The 16,422-nt window shown below is 33.0% G+C and overlaps 1 pseudogene; it reads right to left on the bottom strand.

Moving 5' to 3' along the window:
* Positions 1–16,422, bottom strand: part of LOC126877126 (carcinine transporter-like) — a 132,417-nt pseudogene that overhangs the window by 6,024 nt on the left and 109,971 nt on the right.

The following is a 16,422-nucleotide window of genomic DNA, read 5'->3' as shown; positions in this document are numbered from 1 at the left end:
CGAAACGTTCTATAATTTCGTTAGCACTCTAACGAGATACGATTATCGAGATTATAATAGTAAAATTTGGAATCAATCTGAGATTGTATATTGAAGATATATATACATGAGACAATGTATATATATTTCGCAAATATATATGTTAAATGAAAAATTAATATGTATATAACACATGATGATGATTTTACTACGTACATCGTGGCTTATTATTCTTATTAATTTAGCGAATAATTGACTGCTCAAATACTCTGGTAATTTTTATATATAAAATAACAATAATATATGTTTCCAATAAATATATGAAATTTCTATATACACGTTTAGATCTGTTTCAAATTTTCTCAATGTAATTACGACGATCGTGTCTCACTTCAGTGTCAATGAAATCTCAAAGTGTCTCGTATAAAAATCACCAAAGGTTTGTTTAAGTGCCCGAGTACTTTCACGTGAGCGACTGTTGTTTTAGTAGCAAGTTCTCTTATGTCTATCTCTTCGTTACATTTAGCCGGATAATTTCTCATGTTTATCAACGTGTTATGATCTTTCTCTTATTAAGCGGAGGAATCTCTTCTTCGCTAAATTTTCTTAAACGGGTTCAAGGTGAGGTGAACCACATTGTTGAAATCAAGATGAAGAAGATGAAATCTAAAGTCGAGATGAAAGGAAGTAGATGTTTGTATTGTCTAGATATATTGCCATGCTACTTTTTGACACGATATAATCTTAGGTAAAGGCTAATTCAAGGTGATACAGAGTGTACTGGAAAAAGTGATTTGAATTTGCTAGAGAGGAAGAGAAAAGGAAAGATCCTTGAACATTTTTGCAAGGTTATTGCAAAATGGAGGATACTATCGAAGGCTTATTGCTGTCACTTGTACGTTCTAACTGGAGTGTCCTTTAAATAATTTGCTTCTTATTAGATCCTTTTTGCAAATAGGAAGATAATATTTTTGGGACGTGAGGATTGTTAAATAAAAATGTAATGTAATCAGATGTAAATTGTCATTGGAATAGAAGAGTTTGTTTAGAAGAAATGATCATGAAATACACAAAATGTATCGTGCGTAATGTGTAAATAATAATTAATTCTAAAGACAATTAATAAAAATTTTAAATAATAGAGCACCATACCTCCGGTTCCTGCTTATTTTGACACTGTGCAGAATGTCACACGATTGTTGCCTTTTTTTTTTAAAGATTATTCAGTTAAGAAACAAGCACCAATAAAAAAGCAATTATAGTTAATTATTAAAAAATCCAAGTAGGTATTACATAAATAAAATTATCAAGGAAGATATTTATCGTAAAGATTGTGTGCTTATGAAAGAAGTAAACGAAATTATTGTAGCGCCATAGTAATTTGTATGAATCTTTGAATCTTGTTTAAATAAAATTTTCGATAAAAATTTGATTCTATCAGTGAACGATTACTACAGTTAATTACTGGATAATTAAAACAAGTAAGTAAAATTATTGTTACAATAATCCCGACAAATTCGTGATATTATTCAACTAGAATCGTTAAGAAAAAATTCGACACCGTTAGCGAACGCCATTTTACTTTTACTTCACGAAGGCCAACGTTATAAACGTTGAATCAAGAGCAATCATTTTCAATATAAAATATACGCGCGAAAGCTTTTGCTCCCTTTGATAATTGAATCCTTAATTTGCCGCCAATTAAACTCTTTCCCAACCACCTTCGTCTTCTAAGAAACCTTTTATACCCCAAAGAGAAATCCCCTTTTGCACAAACTCGCTTTTTTTCAACCATCGTACAACACGATATGATATTTACACCGTGCAATTTACACGATTCAGATCTCAATCTTGCAAATCATTTCGAAAATAGATCGATGATTAAATCGATTATAAAATCGTCCCTGCAAGTTTTAATTGATTAATTATTTCTTTATTTGATGAAATATTATTTATTATTTAAATATCGTTAATTTACTGGCGTTCAATGAAATTTCTCGTAGAATTAAGTTCGTTTAAAATATTATTAATTTAATGACATTTTTTGTAAGATAATTGCGGTTAGATTTGATCTTTTACGAAATCTACGAGATGATCGCGTTCGATTAATCACCGATGTAGCGCATATGTAAAACAATTACAACAGTCCATACATAGATGTTTCATAAGTGTAGATGATTATTTATTACGGTTCTGTGTAATTAATGTTCGTTGCGATTACCACGAACTTAGATAAAAAAAAGAGTATTAATGACGAGAGAACCGGAAGTGACCAGTCCGTGACATAACTGTTATTTTCTAGGGGCTTGGTAACATTTGCATAAATTATTTCGCGTATACTGTAACGCACTTTACGTTACAACGGTATGCCGATGGACACGAGAAAAGAATTTTTCTGCCACAAATTGAATGGCATTTTTGGCGATAATGATTGTGTGGAATGATGATTACTTTAATTGAGATTCTAATCGAGATTCAAGTGATATATGAAGTTTGTACTTTCCAATAGGATACATTGAGAAAAATGTCTTCGAAAGAGAATATGCTATTTTTGAATACACCATTTTTTAATAAGTCTAACAAATTCTGGATCTTTTAATTCACAAGGTTGCAAATCTCCAAATTGTTCAGTCTGAATTTTCGAATCTTCTAATCTCACGATCTTCGAATTTTCTAATCTTCGAATCATTAAAAATCCTAATTTTCATAGAATTTTCAAGGAAGCTATAAAATAAAAATATAAAATATAAAATAAGAAAATTTGAAAAAGATACATAATGCGTTCGATCCAACACCATTTGCTCATAGTAAAAAAAAAAAAAAAAGATAAAAGAAATTGTATGCAAAATAGGTAAACGTATTATAGTATTAGTCAATTATAGCAGATTGCTATCATTAATCAGTAATTATCCGAGTCGTAGCTGCATCTGTATATACATGAAGTATACAACACTAAAAATACATTTTCCTTAACAAAAATACTGAATAAACACATTCCTACGTAGCAACTAGTCAGCTGTGATAAATTGTTCGCTTTGAACAACGATCGACTAAGTTAGCATTGATTTCCGGATTGTGCGTAAAGCGTGCAATAAAACGAACACGTGTTTATCCCTAACGTTAAGCCAGGACCACCTAAATTAATACGAATTTTCCCATCAGGTACCGTCCTTATTCTGACAAAAAAATGCAAGCGATATTTGTGCATGTAAATAATTTGTCTGTGTGTATATATAATAACTTATATGAAACAAGTATTGCGATATTTCTCGTACATTGCTAGATATAATGATTTTAAATAATTCTGGCTCAAAAATTCGATTAAGAATTACATTGCAATTTCTAGAAAATTGTTACAACATTAAAAAAGCGAGATCCCTTAGAATATGGTATATCAAAAAAATCTTACAACCAATAATTTTACGATTAAAAAATGTAAGAAACCTCCCCAAAGTAATCGATCCGTGAAATTAATAAGAAACGTATGCTCCAGCAAAAGCTACGCGCGAATATTGAACACAGCTTCAAAACCGACCTTTTCCGATTGAAAACGCATAGCAGAGTAGCAATAACTCGTCCACCGACGCACCAATGAAAATGGAGGCTCGTAACGATCGTCATAACTCGAGTGACTTAACGATCTCAGGACGATCGTTATCGACCGATCGCTTCCGTTCCGGCCTGGACGTTTAACAACGAGGACAAGCGTGTGTCAAACGTTCTCGGTAACCGGTTACACAAAAGTGCGCACCTTGAACAACTATTACATCCCAGAACTAATTAATAAGAGCGATCATGGCTAGCATGGATACATATAGTTTGCATACGTGATTTTTCCCTGCGGGGCCAGTTTTCTCGCCTTCGAATCGATCAGGGAAGGCGATCGTGATCGCGATCGAGCCATTGAAATTCATTCGATGCACACGAGATACAGCATAGCGTTTTGATCTCGCGGAACTCGCACAAACTACAAAGTCAAACTTACAGACTCGTAACAATACAAAGTGGAACGATCGTTTGGTTTCACTTCCAACCGTAAGTCTTCCTATTGATTGGTGTTCTTCTTGGTCGTAAGGGAAAACGAAGAAAAGAAAGGAAAGAAATCTGTTATTAATATTGGAATACCATCGTTTTCGAGGAATTATCGTTCTATTTATTTATTTATAATGGCGTTATCGAGTTAATTGTTTCTTAATATGATACATTAAAACACTTATTGTAGTCGATAGAAACAGAAATTTTATTTAAGATTGCAATCCCAATTATCTGATTTTCCTGACGGACAATTTATATGGATCGATTGGAATTCATATAACAAGAGTTCACCAATTTTCTTCGCTACTCATCATTTTTCGTTCGCGTGATACGAGCTCATGTTCAAGTGAGTGCTTCAAATCGGTAAAAGTTCGATTAATTAATCGAGTTCTACCATATTTAACGCGAATAAGCTTTTGCATAATAAGCAACGAATGAAATAAAAATTTGTTGTAATACACAATGAGTAAGTTAGATTAATTATCGCTTTATATGATAAAAGTCCATGGTCCAGCGACAACATTGGAATTATTTTTTTCTTATTCATCTTGGAATTTATGATTGTTTACGGCGTTCTTTTTTGCGACAAATTGAGCTTATGGAAGTAATTTCTCTTCTAGAAAAATTGAACGCTAACGCCGTGTGCCAAGATAATGTGCAAGAACTAGTGTACAAAGAGTTAATCATTTTGGCTTCTGAAAGACTATATGAGTCACGGTTGTCCTATTTTTGTTGCTTAATTGCAGTGTTTGACCACCTGTTCTAGAATAGTGAGTTTACCTCTCACTGATCGGCATCGATTGGTATTTTGTAGTACAGTGCTTTGTTAGTCGATCGTGGCATTTAAACATACCAAGTTCATGGAGAAGAAGGCAGTTTTCTAAGTTTACGTTCTTTAGAAAAACATAATTTTATCATTAAAACGTCCGACCTTTTGATACCCATCTAAATATGTTATACATAGTCTCGATAAATATCACGATAATGGATAAGTATATATAGTCGCGTTTCTGTTCCAATAAAAGTGAACACTGATGCTATCGAAAACACTTGTATATTTTTAGAAATTCCAAAAACAACAAATCCGATGTCAGTGATTTCGTCTGATTTGCTAGTTTCTAGCGTTAAGATTGAATACACAGCTGGCAAATTTTCTATTTCAAAGATCTATTTAACTTTGTGATTAAACAGCTTTCTACAAAGTTTTGCGGATTTGTTAGTTATCTTCGAAAGAATAAGCAAGCTTTAAAGGACTTTGATCTAGTAAGTTTATTCCTCTTCAACCTTATACTTAATCATAAAGTAACGCTATAATTAGAAAATCAACATAAATGGATTTCTTCTGTCTAACCTTCTTTAAAATAATTAGCTGTTAAATGAGCCAGAGTTCTAGGAAATCTCTGATGCTGTTGATCTTCAACGAGATACAGATATCTGACAGATACTATCAAAATTCTATAGACGTCTATCCTTCAACTCTCAGCATACCAATGTTTATGCCATCATCGACGTTTCTTCACAAAGGGTCCTTAAAGAACTTTATGATTCTGTTACTCCTAAGTTACTTTGTACTGTTATTTTTTTGTCATAATAGTGCCTACTAGAAATGTTTACCTAGTATATAAGTTTCACTATTATTACCATTCTATCGTATGTTGTACTCGGAGTTAGTCACAGTTTCTCACAAACGTCTAACTTACTCTTAGTTATTCTGGCACAGACGCTGTGTTTCACTTACTGAAAAAATAAACAAAAAAAGCAAAATGATGTACGTAATATACTAAAACATTCTAAGATACCGTGGTAATTTTTCTATTTCTTGTGTAAATCATTTCAACTTGTTTTTTTAATGTTTTTATTCCTAATTGGTACACCGAAATGGATGTAGCAAATGTATATCACGGTATTATCCAAATAGCCTAATATCCGAACGTTCTATTATCCAAACACAATATTTCTTCGTAACGAATGCCCTTTTCCGTTTCAAATATGTACATACGTATGTCGTCAGTGTTCATACACAATGTACTCTTTCCTTGATTTGATTCATTGAATTGTGATTATACGAATTTGGTATGAAACTAGGAAGCGGTCTAACTATCGCAGGAAAATACGATGTAAACGAGAAAACTGGAAAGTGATGTAAGCGCAACAAAATTAGCAAAAATACACGATATTGGAGAAGCCAGAGTCACAGACATTAAAGGAAGAAAAACATAATTGAAAATTCTTCAAAGCACGTAGATTCCTCGAATGTTGGCAACGGTAGAAAGCCGCAAGTATTCTGATGTAATGAAATGTTTCACGTAGACGATAATAATGGCGATTTTATATAAATGAAAACAGCAGACGAAAACTCTAATAAAAAGATATCTTCTCATGCCGAAGCACTCGTGGCACTCGTAGAAGAACTCCGATAATTCGAAGTACGATAAAGAACGTAACTCTGTGTAGTTATTTACGTTGAAAAAATTATCTGATTATGGATTCATAAATATTTAAAGAATCTGTCGATTACTCTTAAACTGTATTTGGATAAATGAAATTTCGTCTTCCTATTATTTCAGAAAAGAGAGGCTCTACTACATTGTCTGCAGTATGTTTCTAATAATTAGTAAAATATCTGAACTAAATAAATGTAGACGTGAAAGTCACTGCACATCAGTATATTAAAGGTCAACACAAATACACTGACTGTCACATCACGAAGACATTTTAAAGAACTAATAAGGACAAAATTGTTTATTTAACAAGTCAAAATCTCGATCAATTAACGGACCACCATTATATCGTGATATTTAACGAAACTTCCAATCTTAAGAGCCATATATTATTATATTATAGCAGTGTTATAACAGTCATTGGCTCGGATTTTAATTAAATTGGTCGTGAAAGTGAGAAGAAGTAAAGAGACCGAGTAATCACGAAGAAAAGGTATGTATGTAACTTGATCGAAGCAAATACCAAACTTTTAGTTGTTATCTTCAACGATGGAAATTTGGTCATCTAAGTAGGTTATCGACGCAAGTGTTAATGAGAGATAAAACACGATTGGAGCAATGAAAGAACTTCATTTTCTTCCTTCTTCGCAAAATAGCAAATATACAGTAGCTCACATGAAAATATCTGAATATTTGTGCAAACATTTTGTAAATATATCATGTGTATTATGTTCGCGATCAATGAATATCGCAGTAGCTCCTATATGAGTTTTCAGATTGACTAAAAATTTGACTGACCTACAATAGTCATGTCTCATTCCGATACTAAAAAAATTTTTAAATATTTTATGTAACGCATACAATAAAGATACGTAAGTTATCTATGCTAAATGCTGAAATACTTATAGAAGTCCTTTATGGATATAGTAGATATTATAATATGTGTGTTAGGCGAAACATTTTGAAGTTTAATTATCACCGTAATGAGACACGGCTAAGATAACACAGGTACGGTTATATCGAACAAGTTTTTCCCGATATACTTCATAATGTTCCGTGTAACAGATAACATACATTATACACCAAAGCCTTTTACGACCAGCGTTCAAATACTTTCACGACGAACCACTGTACCAAAATTCAAGTCTCACGCGACACATCGATACGAATGATCGGTGCAAACAAACGTTTACCTCTTCCACGATCGTCCGAGAGCAACGCGAAACTTCACTAGGCGTATCACAAATCTCGTCGTGGTTTTGTTTCTAAAACGAGAAACTCTCTGCAGAAGTCACAGAAATAAAATGAAATCTAGCTTCTTCACTTTTGTCCGACTCGATAAGTCGATTTCGAACAAACTTTACTCTTTTCTTCTTCTTCTTCTTCTTCTTCCGGATGTCTTTTCACTGTTTCAACAGGATAAAACGGAAATGGGAAAAATAACAAAAGAAATCGCGGATCGCAACGACTCTCGTGATCCTGTGATCCAAGTCCAGGACACGTGCTCGATCTCGATCGTCACAATGATCTTGGGTGCACGGATCCTCGATTTTTCGGACGCCGCGCTACATCGTCGTTTAAAAGGGGGCACGCACCGACTGTTCGCCGCGTGGACAATTAGCGGGGCTTTATAGCGCGTGCAAACGAAAGCGGAGCCCCACCAGCGTCGTGTGTGCGGCTATTGGACGATGACTTTGGTCCCCGTGGATCGTCCTGTCGACAGCAACGCCGAAGTCGAAGACGTCACTGGAGAACTGCGGGGATTTTACGATTCCAAAGAGCCGCTTCTCCTGTTGCACCGCGACCGTTGGGTTTTCTCGTGACTCGTTTGCACGCTTTTTTCCCTTCTCGCTCTTCTCACTACCACCGCAATCTTCTTTCTCTCTCGTCGCTTTGTCGCGACACGTATACGCGACCGGAAAGCGAGAAACATAAACTGGTGACGCGCAGGTGAGTGTACCTTCCGAGAACGTTGCGACGTTGTTGCATGGTTTGATATGTTTCCTCAAACTGTGTTTGGTTAACTAACTTAATTCGCCTGTTGGTGACTCATGGAAATTTGAGTGATATTACGAGGTGAAGTTGCGGAGTATTTGGAGTGAGAATTTGTGAATTTCCTGTGTTTCACCATGTTACGTATGGTAATTTACAGTGTTGTTTGTATAGTATAGTACAGATTGGAAGAGATACAATAATAAGCAGACAGCTAGGCTGGTTAATTGATCAGGAATATTAATTGAGTATGAATTGTTTAGCAAGAAAGAGAAAAAGGTATAATTCTAAGTTGCTTTGCTGCGTACATTGGGATTTATGATATACGAAAGATCGATTTCTTTCAGGTAGGAAAGAATGATTATAAAATAGAAATTATTACGTAATTTTTAGTATCGCAGGTTTACCGTGGTATTGAATTCGGCTAATGATATGTGAACTGGAAAAACAATGATCATGTGAATCAAACGTTGATTATCCATCCGTCGAAGCGTTAGTCAGATATCGTGTAACTGATAGTTCCTTGAGTGGTTTCAAAGTCGAACGATGAAACAATTTGAAATAATCGTTCCATTATCGACGAAATGAACGAATTTATCTAATGGGGCTCGTTAATTTATTCGACTTTTAATATTAATTACTAATTGTTATAGAAATTGATTTAACAAATTTGATATAAATTGATTTACCATTAATTAATCGATGGTAGAAAAGAAACGTTGGAAAATGAGTAATATGTAGCTTTAGTTTTACAGATTTTACAAAATCAATGTTACTATTTAAGAAAAAATGAATTTGATGGGGTAAAAGCTATATGGAAATATACTAACGACTTAACGAATTTAAATTTAAAGGACTTTAGAAACAAAGAAACAGAGACAAACTTTAGTTCTCGATGATACTTGACACGTGAATTGATTAACAGCTTGTCTTGCGTGATTAAATTTAATAGGATTAATTGAAAAGTATATCGTATACCGTGTGTGAATCATGATAAAGTTGGTTTCATCGTAATTCACACGGTACTCGCAATGATCATTCAATCGGCAATTTTATTGTTCCAACATCACATCATTTACTTATCTTCGACTTGTACAATTCTCTGTGTTTTACGCAATTCTCTTTTTTATCCATCATTTTCTCGCATAGCACTCGAGTAAAAGCGAATCAACCGTTCAGTGAACCATACTTTGTTTCACTATGTTTCTTCACATGGTAAATGTTTTTTGATATCTTTTTCAAATTAAAATTCTACGGTTCTTCGGTTTGTTACATTGTGAACGAAAAAATCAACAGATATATAGAAAAATATCGAGGTTAATCGCATCGACATTTTCAAATTTTTTAACACTCAATTTTAACTTTCTAATAATAACTTTCAAATTTTCAAATTGTCGAACTTCTAAATTTCCGAATTTCCAAATATTCCAGTTTCGATGCGCTCGAAGTTCTAAATATCCTAATTTTGAAATATTTTCAAATCGTCCAAGTTCCAAATTTCCAAACTTCGATATCGCCGGAGTTCTAATTTTTTGACCTTCTATGTTTACCCGAGAGATAAAAAAATTATGATCGGATAATGTCGATTATGCCAATCGAGGATTACAAATTTTCTATTCGTGCGACCTTCGACACCGAAAATAAATGAGCGCGATATTTTCCGTTTTTATCTTCCTCGAGCCGCAGTTAATTAAATCAATTGTCACGAAAGAACACGGTAGTTTTTCTGATTCCCGAAACAAAATAGCCCCATTGATAGCTTCAGGAAAATTCGCTGAGTAATGAAATCTACTCGCGAAACACGGAGACGCAGGGACTTAACCGTCAAAGATATTTGCTTCAGAAACCCGATACCCTTGAAAAAGAAAAAAAAGAAGAGAATTACATGTTATATACGCGAGATGCAAGATCGCTCTTACGATCTTTCTTACGCAACGGAACAGTTTGAAAACGAAGTTTGAATTTCGCGCGTATTCCAGTAAAGGGTTCCTCCTTGAAAATTCGCCAATAGAAATCGAACGTGAAAGATTTCGTGAACGCGAAAAGCTATTCGAATTATTCGTCGTTTTAATTCTCGAAATTCGTTGATAAATATTAATTATATTTTATCGCAGTGGAGGATAGATTTCGTAATAGACGCGTGAAGAAAGACGTTTTATCGATATTTATAAGAATTATAAGTCATCGTCTTGCGTTGATCTAAGAGGAAATCTAAAACAGAGGTATCTTCCTGCGAGCGGTTTGAACAACGTTCATAAAACGTTCTTTTTCGTTGGTTACAACGATCTTCTGCAAATTCGAAGATTGTCTCGGTTGCTGCAGTATATGTTGTTTCTAAGATTTGTCGATAAAAGCGCTAAATCATCGGGATTACTTATAAGTAATATACCTGTATCATTCCGTTTGATAGGTCTGTTCAACGTGTGTCGCGAGATGTTATTATTACCATAAACAGATAACGATTTTTGCTGATATTTTTTCAAAATTACGTCATCTTGTAGAGCATAGAAGATTGGAACAATCGGTATATCACGCTGATTGATCTTGTCATTTTTGTTCGTCTGTATCATAAATTAACGTTAGAAGGCATATAGTATCTTTTTTCTTTCGCCTTTTTTTTTCTTTTTCTTTTTTTTTTTTAGGAAGGAGGTTTCTCTTTTCTATTGCAGGATAGTGCATAATTAATACTTTTAATAAATCCATTTTTATGCATACAATAGCTTTTGCCTGACTTTATAAAGACGTTATGAAAGTACGCACTGTGATTTTCACAGAAGACAATAACGTTCCTTTAATTACTCGATCGACAAGGTGATTATTAGCATGTTGTTATTCAGGGTCGTCAATTCTACGTTGCGAATATATAGGTATTTCTGATATCAATTACTCGTTATACTCGTTATGATTTGTATCCAATTTTCGTTTCATTATTTCCTCGTTATGTACAGTTTGTTTATAATTACTATGCATATCTACAGATTATCTTCTGTAATTGCTTGATATTGATTTCAAATTTTTATCGAAGTACAGTCATTCTTTATTTAATTTTGTAAATATTTATTATTTTGTAAATAAATAATTATTTTGTAAATATTTTAATCCAACTCGGAAGAAAAATATTCTGTTCTGATGCTGCACGATGAATAAATTATTTCAGCAACTCTAGTGCGTTTTGTTATTTAACAAAATCCAAAAGGTGCATCACGGAAAGATACATCGTCGTTGATCGTTCTTATAAAATTTGCGTGCATGATAGCACCGATAACGTTGCGACACGACAACGCAATATGCCCGGGGATTCGTCTACATGTCGTATGTCCACACATAGGACGACAACATTTGCATTCGTAATCGCAGCTATAAACGGTGTTTCACACATATCGCAAACTTCCTTATCAGCTCCTCTGAATAAAATCGAAAAGAAGATTTGATGATTCACGATAAATATAAAGTTTAAGTCGAAAGCTTGTCGTTGAAGAATTGAAACACGTAAAATACTGCTGTTTAATTTCGATATCATTTCTTTTTAATTATTGCTGCCTCGACTATTTGGACAAGCTACAGATCATTAAGAAATAGACTTATACCGCTTTCAAAATTATTATGATTACGCGATTATGCTATTCCATTTATTAACGATGTTTCGATTGATTCAAACGAACGAAATATAAGAGTGAAATTATAATTCGTTTATAAATAAAAGTTTTACGTTAAAGTACACGTAAGTCTCTCGTTTTATCAATTTTTGTCGAAAAATATACTTACATCACTTTTAAAATAAACGCTTCAGTTAAAAGTGGAAAGAATTCTGTTAAATACGAAGATACGTGTAACTGAGGAAATTTTGTCGAAGTAAAATGTGCATATCTGTTAAAATGAATAATACTTTGATATTTTTGAAGTTACAATAATATACGAAAAGATTCCTAAAATCAAATAAAACAACAACTTTGGTGTGATGTTATTAAATCGAACACCGCGGGTAGAAAGATAAGATTAGTTTTATGGATTTTATATAATATAAGCGTATTAATATTTTCAAAATATCCAAAAGTATGGCAAGAACACATATTCAATTCCAAAATCAAATAATTTCTATCGTGTATAATGAAAAAAAAAAGAAAAAAAACAAAAATTGTGACTTATTACAGTCTTACTGTACAGTATTCAATTTTAAAACTGCTCCGTAAAAAATATAAAACGTAATTTATCCTGCTTTTTCCCTATAATTTTCATAGGTAATATTCGTGGAAATCAGAAACTGGTTAGACATCGCGATGATGCATAAATTAACGATCCATGATATGAAAGATTGATTTTAGATAGAGAAGTTATTAAGAGAACATGTTGCTTGCCAGCTAGGAGGAGCACCTCGAGGAAAAGCGATAATATTTAAAATTAGATTAGATTCAATTAATGTTTAATGATCTTCGAGTAAATAAAATATAGTTCAGGCGAATTTTCCGACGTTAAAATGTATGTTTGATGTTGATTGCGGAAGATAAAGTTTTATTGTCTAATAGCTGTTTGGAAAGCAATTATGCCTGCAAAACACGAAATTACTATTTCGTGTAGACGATTGCACAATTTGCCATTCCTGCAAATTATTTCATCATGTGTATTAATTTCTATTTCGGGATCTCTTTCTTCGAAGATTTTTATAAATGCAAGAGCGAAGCTCGATGATTTTTAAGAAAGAAAAAAAAACAGCTTATATCAACGTTATCAACAGTATAATCTAATATTAATAATTTTCATAATTCAATATTCAATATTTAATATTGTTCTCTCTCTGTCAGCTCTTAGATACATTTCCAGATACGTCACAAACATTAGCGATATAATTTAATGAAATTTCAAAATATCTTCAATAGTACAGATAATATATTCGTAAAAAAAATTCGAATACTTTTTTGTAAGTCTGTTTTTGTGTGTAGGCCTATTCGTTTATGATTTAGATTAAAATTTCAAATTAATTATAATTCTCTATGTGTGATATATTTTATTGTAGTTTCGTCTCTAACGTGTTGGAGATCATTTCTCAAATATCAATATCGATCAAAGCAAAGACGAATACGAAGACGAGATTGAATTGCAAGACACAAATTTGGGATAGCAATATCATTGAGATTAATGAGAGAATAATGTGTGGTAACAGCTTAAGCGCTATACAATAAAGGACTACGATGAAGCTACAGCAGCATGCGTCTGTGGAAAAAGAGCGAAAGATAGCACGTGCACATAAGTTTTGCAATTTTGAATCGATTTCTTCTGAAACGCGGCGGCCTTCGGCCGCGTGAATTAATTTATGAATAAAGGAAGCAAGATATCTGGAAGTGCGTAAAGCGTTACTACATTCCCACGGATGAATGCAACATGCTTGTAACACGTGTTTGTATTCCGTATGTTTAAATACCATTCGGCGTTCGTTTTTAAAGAGTAGAAAATCAAACAATCGTATAATGGAAAAGGCGATTTTATTTGTAATTCTTAAATCAAATTCTTCAAATTTATATTCTTTACTATTTCTAGGCTCTAGTAAACATCGTTTATCCTTGCATAGTCGTATTTTGGAAATTTGTATTTTATTGATATCGTTGCATTTTGAAAATTATCTATATATATTTATATTTTATCTATAGATTAGAAGTTGTTAATTGTCCATTTTCACGAGCAATTAGAAAGATAATAACTTTGTAAAATGTTTTATATTTTTACGAATTCCTTGTGTTTGAGAACTCGATTTTACTTTGCGTGTCTCATTTTATGAGTTTAGTTTATTTACGAAAATATCTATTTTTCTCTTGTCCAATAAGTGTCAATTACAATGATCGATGTTACGCGGAACTTCCTAAACCTTGCACCACTATCAAACCAATGTTTCAAAGTCCAACTTTCGTCCCAAGTTGTGGCAGAATTTTTATTTACCAAGGCCCATTAATGTCGAAATGAGTAGAAAGGTTGGATCTATTGTGGAGTTCAATTCGGAGGACCTTGAGATTTTTAAGGCACTTGCGTTTAATAAAAGCGAATCGTTTTATTTGACATCTGAGTTAGCGAATTTAGGTGTTAACGTTTTATGAGAGCAACCATATAGCGTCGAGGGTTCGATAATCAACACGGTAAATACGAAAAATGAAATTTTGACTATTAGTTGAATCAGAATTTTAAAAGGAAATAGCTATCATTTTACATATCAATTATAAAATTATTTAAATATTTAGAACTCTCAGATTAATTTTTTACAATTACCACGAATTACCGATAGCTATGAAGCTATGCTTTCTCATTGCGTGATATGAGACATAATTCTATTGGAAAAGCAGAATCGACTTGACTTTAGGTTTAAAAAGCAACATTAAATTAACATTCGTTCGTGTATAAATTAAAGGTGTTCTCAATAATTCGATGTTTCAACTTGAACACACAGAACTTACTCATTGTCAGTTTTAGGTATGTTCAGTTTTCAGCGATTTTTCTGGCAACACCATTATCTATCCATTTTCTTTATGTCTTCAGGCAACACTGTTATTTATCTATCTTTTATGTCTACAAAAATTGCAGTCTCTTTACATTTTCGAAATACTTCATCTCTTTTTTTATCGCATTTCCGTTATTTCTGAACATAAATCCTTCTTTTCGTCGTCGTGTTACGCGACACGCTGTAATATCGCACGATAATATCGCCGACCAATTTTTGTTGCAGATTATTAGAAAGTCCTAATATAAACGATATCCTGACAAATTCCTTGATTTGTTTTTTTTTGTAGATAATAATACATTCTAGATAAAGCTTACTAAAAAAAATTATTTAAAATTATTTAATTTCATAAAACATTACTCACGTGTAAAAATCTGCGACAAATTTTCGAAACATGGACATCATTCGGTAATCTTCCGTGGATAGATGTTTCCATAGATCAGAATCTTAATGCAGACATCATGCAAAGAAATAAACACACATGTGTAAACTACATACATAAACATGTGTAAACTACAAGAGAGTTCTGGCTAATGACAAGGAAAATTGAACTTTCTAGGAAAAATAAGATATTTGCTTTACGTATGTAAGCGTAAAGTATGTTATTAATAAATTATAGCCTAAATAGCGACCATTCTTTCCCAGTTGACTTTAGAGGAAAATAATGTTATTACCTGCCATTTACACTCTTCTATAAACGGATAAATGGTATGGATAATGTTTTCTACTTAAAATTCCAATTTTTTGTTACGCCTTGGAATAACCCAACGAAAATACGTAAGACCTTTTCCGTTACATTTCTCGGCAATTAAGGAATTTTAGATAAGTCAGCTATAAGAACTGAAATGTTATTTCTGGAGTAATTTGAAACAGCGCGTAAATAGAATTGACTGTAATTTGAAAAAAACAAAATTTCAACCGGTTAACGCCTAAAAATAGAAAAATTAGTGGCTATGAACATGGCTGAAAGAACAATGTTGAGAAAGTTAAACGCGAATAACTAACTATATAGTTATACGAATAATATGACCAACTAACGAAGAATTAATAGATGCAGCATCAACGAAGAGGATGAGACTATACAGACATCTATTAAAAAAAGGGTAATTTCATGCTTGAAGATTAACGAGAGAACAATGTTGGAGAAATTAAAAACGAACGACGTGTAAAATCAGAAGAATTAAAAGATCAATGAGAAGTAGAATGCATCGGAGAAGATCAAACGATACAGCGTTAATATTATCCCGAAGCACGAATAAAAGAACGGTATTAAAATTGTCTGGAGTTCCAATTTCAAACAAGATCTCGGATTATCTGCAGGAAATCAAGCACAATGCAATTACTTTGCTTATCGGTTGAGAAATTTCTGTATCGCGTCATTCGCCCTTCTCTTGTGACGCAAATCGTGGTATTACGCATGATTGCTAATAAAATAAAAATCAGAAAGAAAGACAGCAAGCAAAAATGTAACGATGACGGTGATTATCAGCGCGA

This window comes from Bombus huntii, unplaced genomic scaffold (genome assembly GCF_024542735.1).
Source record: "Bombus huntii isolate Logan2020A unplaced genomic scaffold, iyBomHunt1.1 ctg00000124.1, whole genome shotgun sequence".
Classification (NCBI taxonomy): domain Eukaryota; kingdom Metazoa; phylum Arthropoda; class Insecta; order Hymenoptera; family Apidae; genus Bombus; species Bombus huntii.
The sequence above is the reverse complement of the archived record's forward strand: the minus strand, read 5'-3'. Positions and strand labels throughout refer to the sequence as shown.